At 34.3% G+C, this 16,623-nt stretch overlaps 1 protein-coding gene across 2 annotated transcripts in view; it reads right to left on the bottom strand.

The window, feature by feature from the left end:
- The window catches only part of PCCA (propionyl-CoA carboxylase subunit alpha), a 447,428-nt gene that overhangs the window by 78,839 nt on the left and 351,966 nt on the right, over positions 1-16,623 (bottom strand). The gene's annotated exons all lie outside the window — the stretch shown is intronic.

Genomic DNA, 16,623 nt, shown 5'->3' with positions numbered 1-16,623 from the left:
TTGCAAGTAATAGCTTATTTAATATTCCTAATATGATCCTGGAAAAAAGATGACATACTTCCTAAGTATTTAGGTGATACATTGCATGGAACATTGGACTTGGAACCCAAAGATATTGGTTTGATTATAGCCTAAGATAACTACTACCTGTGGCCCTTCACAAGTCATCAAACCACTCGGCCTCAGTTGTTTCATTTATAAAATAGAAATAATAATAATAACATCTCTTTTACAAGGTTATTAAGAGGATCAGATGAGGTACTGTATATAAACAACCTTGCAATCTTAATGCATTATATAAATGTTAGGCATTCATATTTTCTGTGAATTTAATGATTGTCTCTATGTAGGTAACTCTCTCTATAACAAAATCTCTATAACCAATTCTCATTTCTCTTTTAAACTCCAGTTCTTCATTTCCTATTGAAATCTTGACCTTAATATATCAGAGTTAGGCAACAGACCTTTATTAATTGATGTTAAATGTTGGAGATACAAAGAAAGACAAAAACAGTCCTTTTTGACAAGAGTACATTCATTCGGGAGAATCAACAAGATTTGGTACATATAAGTTATGACAGAATAAATGAAAGATAATTTGAGAAAGGAAAACATTAAGTGAGTGGCAAAGAAATGAATTTCTGAGGAAGGTCTCTTGCAGACAAAGAAACGAACTGAGTCTTGAAAAAAGCCAGGGAAACCAAGGGTTAGAGGTAAGAGACCAAAACATTCCTGGAACAGGGACAATCTATACCAAGGCACAGAGAAAGAAGACTAAGAATTGTGTATAATGAATAGCAAGGAAGCTAGTATAATTTGCATTATAGACTCTGGAAGTAATTATAAGAATCGCAAAGGCTATCTAACAGGTTATTAAGAATATTCATACCAAACAGAGGAATTTAAATTTGATTAAGGAGTAAATGAGGAACTACTGAAATTATTGAACAAGGGAGTCAATGGCTAGTCATATATTTTATAAAAATCACCTTGTTAGCTGAGTAGAAGATGGTCTTGAAAGAAAAAAAACAAGGTAGATATAAGGCTACTGCAATTGGAATTATGCCCAAAGAGTTATAAAACTGTGCATAATCCTTTACTCTAGCAATACAACTGCTAGATCTATATCCCAAAGAAATGAAAAGGTTGGGAAAGAGAGAAACTAATTGTACAAAAAAATTTATATCAGCTCTCTAAGTGACGAAGAATTGGAAACTGAGAAAACTGAATGCCCATCAATTGGGGAATAGCTGAAGAAGTTGTGGTATTTGGTCAGGATGGAATATTACTGTCCTATTAGAAATGACAAGCAGGATGATTTCAGAAAAACTTAGATAAACTGAAACAAGATGAAGTGAGCTGAACCATGAAAATGTTGAACAACAGTAATAACAATACTGTATGATGAAAAACTATAAATGACAAACTATCCTTAGCAATACAATGATCCAATACAATCCCAAAGGATTTTTAATGAAATCTACTGTCCACCTCCAAAGAAAGAACTAATATTATCTGAAAACAGACTGAATCATATTATTTTTCATTTTCTTTCATTTTTTTGTTCAATTCTTCTTGTGTAAAATGACTAATATGGAAATGTTTTAAATTAAATGTCAGGGAAGAGTATGGTGAGGAAGGGATAGAATTTGACAGTCAAAACTTTAAAACAAAAAACAAATGTTAAAAATCATTTTAACATGTAAATATGTTATTTACATATTTACATAAAATATTGTTTTAAAGAAGAAGGAATAATTTTGGCAAGAGTTAATGAGGACATGAACCAAGGTGACAACTATGTAAGAGAAGGAAATATACAGAAGGAAGAAACAAGATTTAGGAATGAATTAGATATATGGTTCTGATTGACTAGGACTATGATGAACAATAAGAGTGAAATGTGAATTTGGGGATGGTTTGGTAGGAAAGATAAGTTCTGATTCAACATACAGTATTTGACATATTGGTAGAACATATTCAGTTCTCAGAATCCTTTATCCAAACGTCCCTTTATTCAGTTACAGGTACCACTGTCCTGGTCATTCAGGTTCAAAACCTTGGGAGTTATCTTTTACTTTTCCCTCACTCTCCCTCATATACAAACAATTATCTACTTACTGTTTCTCCTTCCAGATAATTTCTGGCATCCATTCACTTTTCTTTCCATACATACTCATCTCTTCTACCATACATCTCTTCAGCCTCTTATCACTTTTTGCCTAGAATATCTTACAAGCCTATTAATCGATCTTGCAACATCTACCTCTCCCCTCATCTAACATTCACAGAGGTATCAAAGTGACATTCCTAAAGAACAGGTTGGAACATGTCACTCATCAGATAAATAAACTCTAGGAGTTCCCTACTGTCTCAAGTATCAACTACAAACCCCTTTAATTTGGCATTTAAATCCTTCACAATATGACTCCAATATATGTTCCAAGCTTATTATACATCCTTCTCGTTCATATACTTTATAGCCTATCTAAACTGGACTTTCTTTTGTTCAGATATATCATTTCATCTCTCATTTACACAGACTACCTCCACTCTCTGACATGCATTCCCTCTTCACTTCCACTTTTTAGAATTTTAAAATTCTTTAAAAGTCAGCTCAAATACCTATAAATTATCCATACAAAATCTTTCTAATGTTCCAAACCGCTAGTACCCTCCCCAAATTACCTTGTATTTATTTGAATACATATATTCATATGTTTGTACGTTGTCTTACTCTATATAAAGTAAGCTCCTTAAGCTAAGGGTCTTTCAATTCTTTTCTTTGTATTTTCATAGAAATCAAATACATACAATACACTACATTAGTCACCAAATGAATATTTTTTCATGGATTCATCTATCCTGCATACTGCTGCCAAATGACAAAGGATGCTAAAAGTCTATGTTGGAGGGACTACAGAGAAACAGATACATTGATCCAGCTGTCAATTGGTCTGAACATTCTGGAAAATAATTCAGAATTTTACTCAGTGACAAAAATTATTAATATCTTTTGAATCAATGATTAAATAACTAGGCACACAGTAGTATAATAATGAAAGCAAGAGTAGTTAATACATAACCCTTTAAGGTCTGCAAAATTTATGCAGATTGTCTCATTTGAGCTTCATAACAGATAGGTTCTATCATGACCCTTTTTTGAGGAATATGAAACTGAGAGGGATGAAATGATTTGCTAAAAATCTTAGAGGTAAAAAAAGTCTGAGGTAAGATACAGAGTTGATTCTTTCTGATTCATGTCAAACATTCTATCTATATATCTCTTATACATATAAAGACAAAATAAAAGATCCCATACATACTAAAATATTCATAGCCATACTTTATTATAGCAGCAAAAAACTAGAAAAAAGATAGATGCCTATCAGTGGGGGAATAAGTAAACAAACTGTACCACACAAATATAATGGCATATTATTGAATCATAAGAAATTATGAACATTAAGAATTTTGGGGGAAAAAAGTTAGGGAAAGCTTTCTTCTGAAGCAAAACAAAGCAATCAGAAGCAGGAAAAGAAGATAAAAAATGAGTAAAAAATATATAGATAGGAAGATAAATCTTAAAACTAAAACCCATATATAATCATAATGACCAAAAGTGGACCCAGAAAACAGCTGAGAAAATGCATTTCCCTTTTGGTCTTTGCAGAAATATTGTTGAATTCAAAGATAGATAAGAATAGGCTCTGCTTAAAGAAGTTTTTCTTTTCTTTTATTCACTATTATTAGGGATAGTTCTTTGGGTGCAGAAAGATGGATATATTTGGAAAATATGTAATATAAAAATAAGATCAATAAAATTTTATATATAAATTCATTAAAATTTAAATGGATCCTACAAATAAAATAATTATATTCTTTGACATATAATAGTGAAGCTGGGCAAAGGCGAAAATGTTGAAAAAAGTTAGAAAGTAGTATGAGTATAGGAAGTATAAACATTTAGGAATGCAATTTTCTTAAGAAGCTATCCCATAAAACATGAAAATTTTACTCAAGAAGAATCAAAAAGCACTGGGCATCACAAGCACTTTAAAAAATAATAAAAATGATACATTCACAAGCACTTTAAAAAATAATAAAAATGATACATTTTTGAGCAGGGCTTAACTTTTATTTATGTGGAAATCATTCCTGATTAATCTGTGTACATACATATTGATTGGTAAAGAAGAGATGAAAATTAATTTTAAAAACAGGATAAAATTCCTTGATATGACAATGCATTGCTCAAACTCACATAATTAAGAAATAAGAGAGATGAGATCCTGATCCAAGTCTTTGGGGTTCTCTTCATAATCCCATCCTGACTTTAAAACAGTCATAAATTCATGGAATAATAAATCTAGAACTTCTAAGAGACTGCATAGGTCATTTAGTCTAAACATTCTATTTTACAGATAGAGAAACTGAAGCTGAAGGATGTTAAGGGAGTTATCTGACATCACCCAGGCATTAAGGATCAAAGATGGTGTTTAAATCCAGGTCCTCTTACTTTAGAAGAAGTGTTCTTTCTACAATTTGAAACAAAGCTATAAAAAATTCAGATTTCAAACAGGTGACTTAAGGAAATTATAGGGCATTCCATTATGGATTTCTATTCTAGCATGTAAGCTATCCAAGTTACTGTATCCCTTTTCTATTGCCTTTAGACTAAAGCCTAGCATTAGAATAATGAAGAGAATGATATTGTCAAAGCATTGTGCTTGGGATTCTATTTACGGAATACTAGCTATCACTTGTCCTTGTTTCATTTTACAATATTTGATTCTTTGTCAAAAAAAAAAAAAGGAAATTAATACCAATTTCACTCATTGAAAATAAAATTACTATATCAGACTACAAATGCTTTACAAGCACTTGTAAGATATAAATATTTAAAAGTTTAAATATATTAATGTTATGAGAAAAATTATGATTTTCTCTTTTAGTCATGACTGAGTAAATCACTTCATTTGGGGAGCATTAGGCTACATGGTCCTAAGGTCCCTTCTAGCTCTAGAGCTATGATCTACAATGTCTATGTTAAGTACAATAGTATGCCTAGAATATTTAAAATGTACACATGATTTTACTTAACTGCATGTATGAGAGGATTGTGTGACATAGTGAATAAAAAACTTGACACTTAGCTGAAAATATACAATCCTATTACTGATTAACTTTTTTGTGACACAGATAACTCTATTAGGGCTTTTAAGTGACAAAAAAGTTATAGATGAGAGATGGCATTTCCAAACTAGAGAATTTTCAAGATGAAATCATAACTCCAGATGCCTCCTGCCCCATGCAAATATACTGAAATCAATAGTTTTTTTTTGGGGGGGGGATGGGGAGGAGGCTGAAGTAATTGGGGTCAAGTGACTTGCCCAAGGGTTACACAGCTAGGACTTGTGTGACAAGATTTGAACTCAAGCCATCTTGTGCTCAATCCACTGCACCATCTAGCTGCCCCAAAACCAATAGATTTTTTAAAAGGTATGTTGCATTAATGATATAGAAAGTATGCAATAATATTAGCCATTAATAAGCTGTGATTAGCTCTTTTTCATTACATTCTGACTTTTATTAGATTTTTCATATGTTCATCCCTACTAGACTCTTTATTTTATCATTTATAGGTCATAAACTGTCAGCAAAACCTGTTCACTCACGTGAATATATAAAAGAGATTGTGCCAAAGCCTGACATATTTTAACAATAATGATTAAGAGAATGGAAAAAATAAGGGAAATAAAATTTCCTATAAAACCTGACATTTATTTTTATGAAGGAAACAGGAATATACACTTTTCCCACACAGTCTACGATAAACAGTTTTGGAAAGTGCAAAGAACAAAGTATCCAAAACCCACAATAAGTCTAGTGTGTGCCAAGATAAGCAAGACCAGATCATTTGATAACAGCAAATGGCAAACAAAAAAAAAATTAAGAACTTTTATCACAAATTATGCTCTACCCACATTGGTAGACTTTCTTCTGAGAACATTTCATTTTCAGTTTTAAATTTCCCTTTCCTGTATGTGTATAAAAGTATATACGGATATGAATGTGGGTTTGTCCCCTCTTATCAAAAAGAAAAATCCACTTTTCTCTTGCTGAATTTCTTTAGTTAAGGTAATATTTTTAGAAGACAAATGTGATTAATGGAAAGACATTAAAGTAAGAAAGTCAAAATAAAATTAGCAAAGGTTCTAGGTCATGAAATGCATGTCAAAAGATAGTACATTTAAATGGACAAAGAACTTCTTCAGAAGATAGTCAATTCAAAGACAAATATACCTTTAAAAGTAATGTCACCTAAACAGTATCAGGAAGAAATAGTAATACATTCCTACTTTTCCATGTGTCCCTATTTAATGTTGTATTTTAAAGGCCAGTAGTATCATAGCTTTCTTATCAGTCACCAGTGCAGCTGCCTGCACTACCTACAGAACTGACCACAATCAGTATTTATACTATTCAAAATCTGTCTCCAAGAAACCAGAAAATTTAGTCCTCTAGTAAATATTTTGGGAGAGAAAAAGAAAGGACACATTTCTCCCTTCAGCATATATAAAAGCAATGCTAAATCTTAAAACATGTTTTTAAAATCCAAAAAGAAAACTAAGAAGTTTTCTGGAACCAGATTATAATAACAGCAAGTACATTATCATAATTAATGTTTCAAATTACAGCTGTAAATAAAACTCAGCTGTTAAATGTGATTAGATTTTTTTTGAAGCATAGTAAAAGGAGTTATTTCTGTTCTACTGGTGGGCTTACTTCTGAGATTTGTAACTGTAATTGATGTTTTCAGGAAAGTGAAAAGGAGATGGTTAACAATTATTCTTTCATTTCCTACCTCCTCAAGAAAAACAATACAAGTCTCTACTTAGTCTAAGTTATATATTTACATATACTATACATCTTAATAGATGGTTTCATATTGCATGTGATAACTGAAGAGCAATCACATGGATATAGCAAGAAATAATGGCTAATTATTTGCAAAGAAGAAAGGTTTTTTTTTTAAATGTTTATTTTCAGATTTAAGGCATACAATGAGTACTAACCCTAACCCTAACCCCTTTCTGTTGGCCACTTAAGAGCAAAAATTCATTTTTGTAATTCTGTAATGAATTCTGTAATGAAATAATACATGATGTTCATGAAATTACATTTTGCATCATTAGTTTTTACCTTTACATTTACAACATTGTTTATATAATTTTACGAGTAAAAAAATTATACTCTATAATTTGCAAAATAAAAAAATGAAAAGAAACAAATTAAAAGAATAATAAAATTCTAGTATATTCTTTCTTTCTGACCACATAAAGACAACTAAATAATATTAACAAAGAGACATGTGCCTCCATAAGTTTCTTTGTGTAGAGCTTTCTATAACATTGTCCTATCAAATATATTGAGTTGTCATAATCTGTTCAATACTACAATTATTTCAGGAACATATTTAATCCTGTATTTTGCACTAAATGACAAGAGGTTCATGTGACACTATTTCAAATTCTTCTGCTTTAACATAGAAAATTAGTTCCACTTAGTTGGATATCAATGACCTATTCAATATAGGATGCAATAGTGCTACAAGCAAAAAAAAAAATTTTTTTTTGTCATCTTTGCTTGAAAATGTATTTAAACAAGAATAGCACACAAATAAAAAAAAGAAAACAGAAAGTTTCTCTAAGGTACACTATATTAAAAGCAGCATCACACAAATGCACAAATTGTTAGACCTTAGCAAGATCTCAAGATATTTTCAAAAAATGTTTAGATACTCTTCAGGCCAGTAGACAACCTGCTGTGAGCAGGTGGAGAGAAGAAATCACACCACACAAAGAAACAGGCCAATGGCAGTTATTTTGCGCTGCTTGCAAATGTTCAAACAATGTGACCATGTAAAATGAAAATTCGGTAAGTAAATCACTAACCAAATATATATATATGAAATCCCAGAAGACATTATACAAAATGAAAAACATCTGAGTTGTTTGAAGGCAGAATTTAAAGTCCTTTTTCAAGGACTCAATCTAATATTAGTTAAAAGCAAAACAAAACATACTGATCTACTTATCTGATAGTACCCAAACTCTAAGACTGCAGTTTGATAAAACATATAATTTTATCAGAGTTTCTGAAATTTTATCTATTGAACACAATATATTTTTAAGTTCTTGTATACTTTTAAATGATTAAAAAAAAGGTAGAAAACAGGTTTGATCTTTAGATCACATAAAATTTCACAGGTATCTTAACAATTTAGTTTGACTTCCATTTGCATAAAAATTTCTATTATTAAGTTGCTTGAATAAAAACTAAGATAAAATTTAAAATGTCATTTAAAAAAAAGAAATACTTAACTAGTTCAAATCTAAGCCACCACTGAAAGCATTTCAGCACCTTAAAATGAGACCCTTGGGAAGTATTCTTAGGGACACAGTGGTATAGGGGGGAAAATCAATGGATATAGAATTAGTTGTTTTGAGTTCAGTCCTAGTGAGACAACTTCCTAGTTATGTGAATGAGCAATTCATTCAAACTTGTGCTAACTTTAGTTTCATTTGTAAAAAAAGGGGCAATGGTGGTAAAGTACTCCAGAACCCAATTCATGGAGTCAGAAAGACATAGATTTAAACCCTACCTCCTCTACTAGCTGATGTTGAACAATCTCACTCATCCTCAGTTTCCTCATCAGTAAAAATGTAAGGAACTGAACCAAAGGGCTTCATGACATACTTATCAAATTTGCACTGATAAAGTTGATAGGGATTGCTAAAACTGTCAAAAAGGCAGAAGAAAAAAAGAAGCATTAAGAAAGAGATATTTTGTTAGATAAGGGGTGGGGAAACTTTTTCTGCCAGAAGCCATTTAATAACATTCAGATCATACAAAATTATCAATTTAGAGAACTCAAGCAGTGGGAAGTTGTTATTATGCCTAGCTTTCAGCTCATCCTTGGTTGTTTTATCAAATGATTTCATGCTCTCATACAGTCTGCAGGCTAGACATTTCCTCCCCACCCAGGTTAGATGTTCTGTAGGTTGCTGTACCAACCACTAGATGATATTGTCAGTTTTGTACAGCTCAGTTATTGCAAAGAGAAAGCTAATGAGGGTAGGGGAATTTATTTGAAAAAGTATATTTTCCCAAATTTAAGTCTTTATTTCTTAGTATTAATGCCTGTAATAGTTTTGCTTCTTTTATGCTCTCAAAGAAATTAAGAGTATACCTGGAATATTATGGCATTCTCTGTTAGTCACAGATGAACTTGAAAAAAGCAACTGTGAACGACTCAAACCATTCTGGAGAGCAATTTGGAACTATGGTCAAAAAAGTTATCAACTGTGCATACCCTTTGACCCAGAAGTGTTACTATTGGGCTTATATGCCAAAGACATCTTAAAGGAGGGAAAAGGACCCGTATGTGCAAAAATATTTGTAGCAGCCTTTTTTGTAGTGGCCAGAAACTGGAAACTGAGTGGATGCCCATCAACTGGAGAATGGGTGAATAAGTTATGGTATGTGAACATTATGGAATATTATTGTTCTGTAAGAAATGTAGTAGACACCAAGTGAAAAAACTCTGGGAGATGACTATGAATCATTACATAGAATTCCCAATCCCTTTATTTTTGTCCGCCACATTTTTGATTTCTTTCATAGGCTAATTGTACAATATTTCAAAGTCCGATTCTTTTTGTACAGCAACATAACTGTTTGGACATGTATACATATATTGTATTTAACTTGCACTTTAACATATTTAACATGTACTGGTCAACCTGCCATGGGGAGGGGAGGGGGTAAGAAGGAGAGAAAAAATTGTAACAAAAGGTTTTGCAACTGTCAATGCTGAAAAATTACCCATGAATATAATTTGGAAATAAAAAGAAGGAAAGGAAAGGAAAGGAAAAGGAAAAGGAAAAGGAAAAGGAAAAGGAAAAGAAAGGAAAAGGAAAAGGAAAAGGAAAAAGGAAAAGGAAAAGGAAAAGGAAAAGGAAAAGGAAAAGGAAAAGGAAAGGAAAGGAAAGACTTACATGAATTGATGCTAAGTGAAATGAGCAGAACCAGGAGATCATTGTACACAGCAACAACAAGATTATCCTATGATTAATTCTGAAGTATGTGGCTCTCTTCAACAATGAGATGATTCAAATCAGTTCCAATTGTTCAGTGATGAAGAGAGCCATCTACACCCAAAGAGAGGACCATGGGAACTGAGTATGGAACACAACATAGCATTCTCACTCTTTGTTATTGTTTGCTTGCATTTTTGATTTCCTTCTCAGGTTTTTTTTTCTTTCTAGATTCAATTTTTCTTGTGCAGCAAGATAACTGTATAAATATGTATACATATATTGGATTTAACATATATTTTAACATATTTAACATATAGTGGACTACCTGCCATTTAGATGAGGGAGTAGGAAGAAGAAGAAAGGAGAGGAAATTTTGGAACAGAAGATTTTGCAAGGGTCAATGTTGCAAAATTATCCATGCATATGTTTTGTAAATAAAGCTATAATAAAAAATTAAAAAAGAAAAGAAAAATGACACCAAAAAAAATCATGAAAATGGAAGGCTCTACATAAAGAATAAGAATGACACTTCAGATCCATAAAATAAAGGCTTGAAAGGGTTATGATTAAAGTTTATAATTCATGAATAACAGACACAGTAAAAATAGTGATTTGTCCATAAAATACCAAAAATATTAGACTGTGGAGATACTCCTTATGGTACTAAATAGAAAAATCAAGTCCAAGTATAACAAAGGGCTACTTCACATAGGAAATGATATACCATGTAATTCATTCTTCACAGATGTTAGGTAAAGGGGATCTAGGCTGCCATGATCCATTCATCGATGATACGCTTGTCTGGGTCAGTAATGGTGACTGTGAAGAAGATAACAAAGTTCTTCAACATGTCAGAGAGAGAATACTTGGAATAGATAGATTAGAAGTTATAATTACGTGTGCAAAAATAGCTTCTGCTTATTAACTGTCTCATTTAATAAAATGAATGGTTCCTGATATATTGATGTCATGAAGTTTGAAAAAACATAGTGGCCTGTAAACCAGAGAAGTGACACCTGTAGCAAATGTTTAATTATGCAGTAGTTTCAGCTGTGTCTGATTCTTTATGACCCCATTTGGGATTTTCTTGGCAAAGATACTCTAGTGGTTTGACATTTCCTTTTCCAGTTCATTATACAGATGAGGAAACTGAGGTTCACAGTGTTGAGTGACTTGTCAGGGATCACTCTGAGGTCAGATTTGAACTCCTGAAGATAAGTTTTCTTGACTACAGGCCCACTGTTCTAGCCACTATACCTACAAGTAAACATGTAGTGTCACACACACACACACACACACACACACACACACGCATGGAAAAAAAGAGTGGAAAGAGAATAATTATATCTACCACATATCAACTCACAAAATTTCTCTACTAAGTAGTTTCAGCCAAAAATCAAATATAATATTATTTTAGATACATTTACTTATTTTTACAAGCACCAAATTCAAGACTGAGGACAAATGAAAAAGGTTAAATTAGGAAGTAGGCAACAGATACAGTAATGGAGTTCTGAGATTCCATATTCTTTTCTTTTTCCTGCTAACATATAATACACTATTTCAACATGACGACACAGGTATTCTTTCCCTTAACACAGCACAATTCATTCAATCTGTTCACATGATTTTTTCCATTTGAATGATATTGACTTTTCTTTTTTACATTACATCCATTTTCAAATATATTCCTCCTCTTTTACTCAAAAAGCCTGAAAAACCTTATAACAAAGAAAAAGACAAAGTAATTTAACGAGACTAACCACAAATTAACTAAATCTGACAGCATACTACAATGCTGTAAAGTGAGGGAAATTTTCTCAACATTATTTTAGGGAATAATTACAGGTATGATTATATAGAGTACAACTTTTTTTTAGTTCTGATTTTTAATGCATCCACATATACAGAATCTTGGGGGTACAAATAAAAAAGAAAACAATCTATGCCTTCCCAGGATGACTCTGTTTTCCATTTTGTAAAATATCATCTGTCATTCTGGGATTTCATATATTGTTTTCTGGGTTTTTTTGGCTAGTGTTTTATTTATTTAATTTTCATTTTACATCTTGTTATGTAGATGCCAAACACAGCAAGGTCACAAATGGAAAATGAAACTTATCTCTCTGCTCATGGTCCCTGGGGTCTTTCCAAACCAAAAGATGGTTCCCCAATCACATCCTTATTCTCTCCTTCTAGTAGAATGAAAGTGGAAGGGACAGACTGTCTGCACTTTTTAGTACAGTTCTTAGTATATATATGTTAGGTGCATAATAATTGCTTTTCAATAATTTATTCATTCACACAAAAACAAAATGGGGAAAAATGAAAAATAGTCCCTGCCTTTAAGGAACTTACATTCTTTAGGGGAGATCAACAAGTAAATATTCTACTTGGTGATCTAAGAAGAGAGTACAAGGAAAAAAAGAAAGGACCAAGAAAAGATTTACAGAGGAGACAGTACATGAAAAAAAATCCTGCTAGTAGCTAGGGTTACCTAAAGACAAAAGGGAGGAGAAGTAAGAGTCTGCAAAAGTGCCTCTACTGGGTTTGTATCCCAGAGTTCATAAAAAAGGGAAAAGGACACACATGTGCAAAAATGTTTATGGTAATCCTTTTTTGTAGTGGCAAGGAAATGGAAATTGAGTGGATGACCATCAGTTGGAGAATGGCTGAATAAGTTATGGTATATGAATGTTATGGAATATTATTGCTCTATAAGAAACTGTAAAGGGCTGAAACTTTGAGTTGATGCACTGAGGTCGGACAACCCAGCACTTAAGGCTAATTACCGATTGGCCAATACTCTATTAGCATGTTTGGAAAATGGCCCTTCCTACTATTCTGTGCTGGTTCAATCTTTTGGTGTATACAGAGAATTATGGAGGATTAGGGGATGGAGCAAGACGAACCAGAGTCATTTTGACGGTAGAGGAGGAAGAAGGAGGTCATGGAGATTCTGTATCCATCCAATTCACTTCTACCCCTAAAAACCAAGAATAAAGAACAAGGACTTTTGCATATCCTGACTCCGGCTGATTCTAAAGCATCCAGGGTGATAAGTTGGTCTTCACATTTGGTGCCCAACATGTGAACCAAGGAACCTAATTTCACTGAAGAAGTCCTTGGTGACCAGGAAATTGGCTGAGTATTTTAATAGACAAACAGGGAACTTACTTTGTTAAGGGCTAAACTAGTAACCTTTTCTGGCTGAAATGGGGCAGATATTAGGAAAAGATTCTCCCCCAGCCCCAGCCCCAGCCCCACGCCCATCCATGCGCCGAGGGGGTGCTATAGAAAGCATGCTTAAGTTGATCAAAGGACAAGGCTGAATTCTAACTTGGTTGCAGATTGCTAGATTCTTGGGTACATTAGAATGCATGAACCCTTGGTTCTTAAAGGAAGAAGATGTAGGGCCAGGTAATTGGAAACTGGTAGGAGATCAACTATGTGAATACTACAATGATAAAGGTCCTGGTTCAATTTCCAAGGAAACATTCTATACATGCAACATAATATAATTGGCCTTAAAGAATGCTGCAAGTTATAGAAAAAAGAAAAGTTTTCAGAATGGCCAGATGCAGAAGTGTGAGGAAAAAGAGGAAGACAAAGGACAGATTAATGGCAATATCACCAGAGGGCATGGGGAGTTAAGTGAGGATGAAGGGCATGGTGATTCTCGCTCTCATAAGGCAGCTTCAACCATGCCTAAACCAGAACTGGTTCTTGACACACCCCCATCAACTCCACCTTCCGGGATGGAGGGAGAAGGAAGAGTGGGAGGGGCAGTGACACCACCAGCACCTCCTCCCCGCAAATCACCCCCTCCTATGACTAGATTGCAAAAGGCAGTATTTAAAGCCACAGAAGAAGGGCAGGATATAGCTGATTTGAAACTAGAAATGTACCCTGTGATTCAACAGTTTAACTCTTCAGGTCAAGAAAGTAGAAGATACGCTCCTTTGGATACATAAATCCTTAAAGAACTGAAAAAGTCTTGCACTCTTTTATGGGGCTACATCAGCTTATGTTAAGATGTTATTACAGAATTTGGCTTATGAAATTTTAACCACTAGTGACTGGAAATCTATAGCAAGGACATGCTTAGAATCTAGACAAAACTTGTGGCTTTCTGAATATAGTGAACTCTGTAGGATGCAAGCCCAACAAAATAGTCATAGTGGAGTCAATCCTCCAATCACCTGTGACCAACTAACAGACATGGGTTCTTATACAGACATTTCAGTACAGATTAATTACCCCATAGCAGCATATAAGCGTATTGCTGCTGCTGCTATCAAAGCATGGGGCTTTATCCCAGGTGAAAACAACAAGGGAGAAGCCTTCACAAAAACTGTACAAGAGCCAAATGAACCCTTTGCTGATTTTGTGGGATGTCTGTAAACAGCTATCATATGAACTATTGGTGAAAATGCAGTAACAGACATTTTAATAAGGAACTTGCTAAAGAAAATGCTAATGAGGTTTGTAAAAGAATTATGCTAGGACTACACAAGGATCCTCCTTTAGAGAAGATCATAAGACACTGTGCCTCAGTGGACACAAATGCCTTTTATACCAGGCTCTGATGTAGACTTCCCAAGATCCCAACATAGGAAGACGGGGTCCCTTTTGGTAAGGGACTTCCAGAGAGACTTGTCAATGCTTTCAATGTGGTAAAGTAAGGCATCTGAAAGCTCATTGTTGGCATAGAGACAGAGTGAGAAAACAGGGTGGGAGAACAAGACCCAATACCCCATGTCCAAAATGCAACAGAGGCTTCCACTGGGCATCAGAATGTAGACAGGTTCAGGGAAATGGGATGAGGGGCCCAGTCCCAGGGCCCAAGACAAAAAAAAAAAAAAATACTTGGGGCATGATGGCAGCCAATGCTACACACAGAGAGTGCCTAGAAGTTCAGTACCCAGATATGACCAATAAGCTCATTGGCTCGTTGGTTTTCCAAGAAGCCATTTAATGGGAGAAAGGGATTACACAATCAACCAGCCATAAGGCAACTTGATGGGAGAAAGGGATTACAGTTGGGGAGAATAGAGTTGTATGCAGCTGGGACAACTGAGATATTCCCTAGAGAGGTGAAATCTGTTCCTCTCCAGCCTATGGATCCCTTGCCTCCAGGTACAGTAGGCTTGACCATTTCATCTCCTGAGAGCACTTATAAAACAGTGTCCATCCATACACTGATGTGGAAAACTGGGGTGTGTGTGTAGATAATATCCCAGTCACTACTACAAGTAGACAATGTGTGACTTATCACCCAGGAGAAGTAGTAGCATCAGGTTTACTAATACAGACTCCTAATAAGCAGTCTGGTGATAGTCACCCAGATTCTGACTCCAAGCAACAAAATCCAGGAATACACTAGACAGCAGCTGTGACAGCTGACCGACCTATATTGACTATCTATATGCCCTTTATATAGGGCATACTATTAGAAGGATTGGTAGACGCTAGTGCAGATCATAAAGTTATTAGAGGTGCCAACTAGCCCAGTCACTGGCCATAGATTAAGGCAGACACCTACATGTCTGGAGTAGAAGGATCAATAGCAGCTGAAGTTAGTGCTACCTCTTTGAGATGGCCATTCGAAGGCAAAACAGGAGTTTTACTACTTTTATAGTTGAAAAAGTCCCCATCAATCTGTGGGGAAGAGACATTTTACAACAATTAGGATTTAAAATGAGTATTTCAGGTTTTTAGGCAGGGCTGCTGTTGAAGGCCTGCCAACACTTTCACCTGTTCCTATCCAATGGAAAACTGATATACCAGTGTGGATAGAACAGTGGCCCTTAGGTAGCAATAAAATTCAAGCCTTATTAGATATAGTACAGGAGCAACTTGACCAAGAACACTTACACCTTCTCTAAGTCCTTGGAATTCCCCAGTATTTGTTGTAAGAAAGAAATCTGGAAAATGGAGGATGTTGACTAATTTAAGAAAGGAAAATGAACAGATAGAAACTGGGAACTCTTCAACCTGGACTTCCATCTCCTACTCAGTTGCCTAGAGAATGGCCTCTTTGGGTTATAGACATTCAGGATTGTTTCTATTCTATCCCTCTACATAAGGAGGAGAGGAAAAGGTTTGCCTTTTCAGTGTCCAGTGTTAACTTAGCTGAGCCTTATAAAAGATATGAATGGACAGTTTTGCCACAGGGAATGAAAAATAGCCCTACTGTGTGTCAAGTGTATGTTGCTGCTGCTCTTACTCCAGTAAGAAAAGCATTTCCAAAAGTTATGTTATTAATTACATGGATGATATATTGGGACGTGCACCTGAGGAACAAATATTAGAAGCATGTCTACAAAAGACCATGGAAACACTAAGGTACTACAAAGTGCACATAGCTCCAGAAGAAATACAAAGATATGCTCCTTTTCAATATTTAGGATATGAAGTATACCCTAAGGTGCTTACAGTACAAAAACTGTCCTTAAGAACAGAGAAACTAAACACCTTAAATGACTTTCAGAAATTGATGGAAGATATCCAA

The sequence above is a fragment of the Sarcophilus harrisii genome, chromosome 3, assembly GCF_902635505.1.
Source record: "Sarcophilus harrisii chromosome 3, mSarHar1.11, whole genome shotgun sequence".
NCBI classification, from domain to species: Eukaryota; Metazoa; Chordata; class Mammalia; order Dasyuromorphia; family Dasyuridae; genus Sarcophilus; species Sarcophilus harrisii.
The sequence above is the reverse complement of the archived record's forward strand: the minus strand, read 5'-3'. Positions and strand labels throughout refer to the sequence as shown.